The sequence below is a fragment of the Microtus ochrogaster genome, unplaced genomic scaffold (genome assembly GCF_000317375.1).
Source record: "Microtus ochrogaster isolate Prairie Vole_2 unplaced genomic scaffold, MicOch1.0 UNK3, whole genome shotgun sequence".
In the NCBI taxonomy this organism is placed as follows: Eukaryota; Metazoa; Chordata; class Mammalia; order Rodentia; family Cricetidae; genus Microtus; species Microtus ochrogaster.
The window spans coordinates 15,181,392-15,186,788 of NW_004949101.1; the positions used below are offsets into that span (position 1 = coordinate 15,181,392).

Here is a 5,397-nt window from a genome sequence, read left to right on the forward strand (position 1 = left end):
GTCCCGGAGCCGCGCTGCGGCTGGAACCCCGGCTTGTCCCCCGCTGCCGCGTCCCTCCGGGCGGCGTGACCCGGGACCGCCTCGGAAATACCGGGCGGAAAATTGGGGAACAAAGAAACGGCAGCGCTGGAGCCGAAGCCCTCTCCGTGCCTCCCTTCCTCGGGACGCCACCTCCGCCACCTTGCGCCGGTGCTGATGACTCGCGCCGTTTTGACAGCTGCTGATTTTCCCAAATTGCCTAAAATTAGTGCTCACCAAAGAAACTCCGGGTGACAGTACAGTAGGGTGGATAGAGCCCAGGGCTATCGTAGAAGTCGGTCGTCGGTGCCCTCGGTGACGTTTTAGGGTCGCGGTCCTCTTCTTGGTGTCGCCGGCTTTATCAGCCGGGTCCGTCCAGAAGCGGAGGGAAACCGGGAGTTTGCCGGGTTCTAGAGATTCTCTGATGGAGCGAGCGGGGTGGACGGGTCTGATGTACCCCTCTGTACTCCTGTCGCTGCCGCCCTGCTCCTGCCTACTAACTCTACCCTTCTGCTTGTTACATTTCTAACACTTACATAACGAAGAAATAAATACAAGCTATTAGTCTCCCCCCCCCCCCATTGCCCAGTGTTCTAGAAACAAACAGTACAAAATAAAAAGCAGGTACACCGCATGCAGTGGTTAAAGTACTAGGGGAGATAAGTCAGTGTTTTAAACACAGTTAATCTATAAAGAAAGATGCAGGAAATTTGGACGCAGAGAATTAATGAACACAAAACTGTTTGGTGTGCACAAAAAGTTGGTGGTGGGTGAATTAACTATATGTATATAACAGGCATATGATAAATACTTATGAAAATAATAAAATGAAATGAAAAATATTTGGAAAATGCCTACTGCCTATCTAAAGCTGATGAAAATATTAATTTGGCTTACTGAAATCTTCATAAAGGCTTGCTTAATGAAAAAGCTATTCTTGTTTAAAATATTGGCTTAGAGTATATGGAGGTCTTAGAAGTAGGGCCATAATGATCCCCGCCAGCTGGAGTAGAAATCAATATTGGCACTTAAACTGTTTCTTGATTGTAGGGTGTTCTGAGGATCAGAGCTGGTGGAATCTAGGGAAGAACGAGGAGAATTAGAAATAGCTTTTTTTTTCCTTCTAGAAGCTGTAAAGGAAAACAGAGATGTTCTTTTTGGCTAGAAATATACCTGTTAGCTAAAAACACCCACCTTTAGTTCAGCTGTAACTGGAATGGTCCCATATCTTTGGTTAGCTTAAATCTCCAGTGTGTTTCCCATGCTGGTTAACTGGTTAGGTCCACTGTTGAACATTTAACAAAAAGTGAAGTTGATTTTGCTAGGTAGGGCAAACTGAAAAGTTTTAATGTAAACAAGTTACAGTGACATGTAAAAACCTCTTGCGTCTTCTAAAAGTGTTAAAATAGGCCAAGCCTGGTGGTGCACACCTTGAACCCAGGCTCTTAGAGGTGGAGGCGGGCAGGTAGGTCTTCTAGTGAGATCCTGTCTCAAAACTAAGCAAATTAACTTTTCAACTTCAGCTGAAAGTGCTGTGTAGTGTTTATCTCTAGACAGTACAAATTGGAGGTTGTATTGGAAAAAAGTTTCCAAAGCCTAACATCAAAACCTCCAGAAGTGTGCTGTGTAGTAAGGTGATAGTAAGCCGGTGTCTGTCTGAGGAGCTACGTATGCACAGTGACTTGCAGTTTTTACTGTTTTATGTGTATCTGAAAGACCTCCTCCATCCAAGTTAAGTTATCTTTGTTAAGCAGAAGAAATAAAGGTCGATGCGCAGATTTTGAGATTCTCAGTAGAAAGGCACTTTTTAAAACTACCACTGTGGTTTGGAAGCAGTTGGGTGCCAAAATTTTATGCTTTAGTCCTGCACCAACATTTTGGCCTCTGTCCATCAAGTCAAGTAAGCTGCCACTGAAGCAGCATCCCAGGTGGCAACTGAAGTAGATTGCTGGCTTCGGACAGTTGAAGTGGACTAGAGCACCGGTCTGCTGGGGTGGTTCTGTCTGTGCTTCCTTCCGCGTGTGTGGCTGCCTGTGCTGCACTCCCTGCAGCTGTTCACTGTCGAGTTACTGTAGCTGTGTCACAACTGAAAGCTTGGTTGGTTTCCCTTTTATCAAATCCACAGACTCTTCTTGGTGTCCTCATGTAGTAGACATCTAGAGCTAAGTTTGTACCCGCTGTTGATTTGAATATATGAGAATAATTTCATGTACCTTACCTTACATTGACTGAATTGGTTATTGCAGTTGATGAATAGTTAGCTTAGTACCAACTCTGCAGTCTTTTAGATGAGATTGCCCTTAGTTTAGAATTGTAAACACTGGGTTAAAGTTCCGGTTACAGTTTAAGACTGACAAGCTGGTTAGACTCTGAGCAGAAAGGGATGCTTACTGAAAAGCCGAGTTCTGAGGGCGTAAATTTGATCCCTAGGATATTCATGGTAGACGAGAACCAATTCCTGCAAATTGTTCTTTGACCCTCACGTGTGTACCTTGGAACTCCTTCCCTCCCTTTTCTCTTTCTCACATACATAAATGAATTGAGGTTGGTTATTCAGCCATATTGCTGAGGTATGGGTTTAGGTTGTTTCTTAAAATTATTTTATTTATTTATTTATTTATTTATTTATTTATTTATTTATTTATTATGTATACAATATTCTGTCTATGTGTATGCCTGAAGGCCAGAAGAGGGCACTGGACCTCATTACAGATGGTTGTGAGCCACCATGTAGTTGCTGGGAATTGAACTCAGGACCTTTGGAAGAGCAGGCTCTTAACCTCTAAGCCATCTCTCCAGCCTCTGTTTCTTAAAATTAATTCAGCATGCCAGGTGGTAGTGGCTCATGCCTTTAATCCCAGCACTGAAGAGGCAGAACCAGGTAGGAGGCTAGCCTGGTCAGCATTTGAATTCTGGGACAGCCAGGGCTACCAAGAGAAACTCTGTCTGGAAAAGCAAAAAAAAGCCCCCCCCCCCCCCAAAGAAAACCTCCACCACCAAATCAGTAACTTTAAAGTTTTAGGACTTCTTTCTTGATATAATTTGGATCTGTTAAATGAGGGTTACAATGTTTCAATGAACATTTCACTGATTCAGAACTGTTTCGTCAGCCATCTAAAAGACCTGTTGCAGTGTTCAGGTAGCAGGCTAATCCAGAACTGTTTATATGTGGAGATGTTCTTTATCAGTTCTAGCACAGGATGGATTCATATGAAAAGATCTTGTTTATTTTAGAAACAGAAAATCAAGTAGGTTTTACAAATTATTTTGCTCACAGACACGTTTTCTCCTGTGTATAGTCTTGGCGTTTTTATCATAAACAAAGTTATCCAAGTACAACATGATACTACATTATTAATCTTGTTTTATATATGTATGTAAAAATGTATGATACTGTACATTCATGAAATATCTTTCAGCATTCCATTTTCTAATTGTATATGTGACAAAAAGGTAGTAAAATGTATATGATACTGTACATTTATAAAATATCTTTCAGCATTACATTTTCTAATTGGTGCTTATGTGACAATGCATCTATAGTGTGTAGCTAATATTAATTGTAGATTTGATTACTTACTAGCCCTCTCTAGGCATTATAGGTCTGGCTTTTGAACCTCAGACCTATTGCTGTTTTGATCTGGGCATTATTTGTGGAGGGGACTGCTCAGTCACTGTGATATTAGCAGTACTGTTGGCCTCTGCCCACTAGAATCTAGAAGCATCCTTATTCATAAATAAAATGAAATAAAATTTAGCTGGTAAGTTAAGGGGCATGCTTCATAAAGAAAGATATGATTGGAATTCTTTTAGAGACCTGGATTCTTCCTCCACAAGTGTCTGGATTTTTTTGGATATTTGAATTATGTTTGGTTTTTCGAGACAGGATTTCTCTGTAGCTTTGGAGCCTATACTGGAACTAACTCTTGTAGACCAGGTTGGCCTTGAATTCACAGAGATCTGCCTGCCTCTGCCTCCCAAGTGCTGGGATCAAAGGCATGAGCCACCACTGCCTGGCTTGGATATTTGAGTTGTTATGTAAAATGTCTCACCATTTGAAGAATGTATTCTTTGTTTAGACTTAGTAACTATCTAGAGATGTATGTATCTATGTATATGTATATACGTAAAAAGTAATTTCCTGTCTTCCCTTAGTTAAGTATGGCAAATATTTTTGGCTAAGTCTGGAGGTGGCAAAGAAAAAATTGGAGAGAAAATATGAATAAAAAGGCAAAAGATTTCAGCCTTAGAAGTGTAGATTTCTGTAAATAAAATCTGTGAAGTGGTTAAGACAGTACTGAGAAGAGATTTAGAATCCAGAGTACCACGAGATGTGATTTTGCATGATGTTGTTGACTTGAAAGTGCAGTGGTCATGTGAACATCAGATCAAGTTTTTGTTTTTGTTGTTGTTGTTTCAAGAGAGGGTTTCTCTGTAGCTTTAGGGCCTATCCTGGAACTCTGAAGACCAGACTGGCCTCGAATTCACAGAGTTGTCCTGCTTCAAGTTTGTTTTTATTTTTGTTTTGTTTTGTTGTAATAGACTGTAGTTGAGACTAAATTTAAAGAATCTGAGTGTGCCGATCCTATGAAGAAAAAATATCTGAAAAGACTTAATTTTGAGGAAGGATTTGTGTGGGTAGCAAGTTAACATTGTATATTAGAAACAGATTCATAAGCTTTTTTTTTTTTTTAAACCAGACATAACTAGTTTCTGTAGGTCTAGCTGAAGGACTTAAGTTGCTTTTTTGTTACTAAAGTAGAAGTCTTTAGTTGAGCTTTTTCTGTCTCTAGGGTTTACTTTTCCTACCACCCTAATCTAGACCTGGTTAGGAAAGATAGGTTGACTTAGCACAGCTGCTTATCAAAGGAGAAAAAGTATGTGGCAAGAGAATCCTGACTCCCTTAAAATAAAGCTTAGACATACTTGTTTTGTAATATTTCTGGTTCACTCATTCTTGGGTTTTTGGAAAGTAAGTGTGTAACAAAACTGTAAGTCTTGCTGGATACTTCTACTTAATGCAGTCAGTTTGTATATACGGACTCTGACTGCTTGTTGCTTATATCCTTTTTCCTTTTAGCCTTTTTTGTTTGTTTGTTTTTTTGTTTTTTGTTTTTCGAGACAGGGTTTCTCTGTGGCTTTGGAGCTTGTCCCGGAACTAGCTCTGTAGACCAGGCTGGTCTCGAACTCACAGAGACCCACCTGCCTCTGCCTCCCGAGTGCTGGCATTAAAGGCGTGCGTCACCATCGCCCGGCTAGCCTTTTTCTTATCAAAGTTATTTACTTTTTAATGATGAAGGAAGATGTAAAATGAAGTTGGGATAAAAGGTAGCGGGCACTCTAGGTGGAGTTGTGAAGAACTGGGGCATGGATATGATC

At 40.7% G+C, this 5,397-nt stretch overlaps 1 protein-coding gene across 4 annotated transcripts in view; it reads left to right on the plus strand.

Moving 5' to 3' along the window:
• Positions 1–5,397, plus strand: part of Gpcpd1 (glycerophosphocholine phosphodiesterase 1) — a 66,705-nt gene that overhangs the window by 249 nt on the left and 61,059 nt on the right. The window lies entirely within an intron of this gene.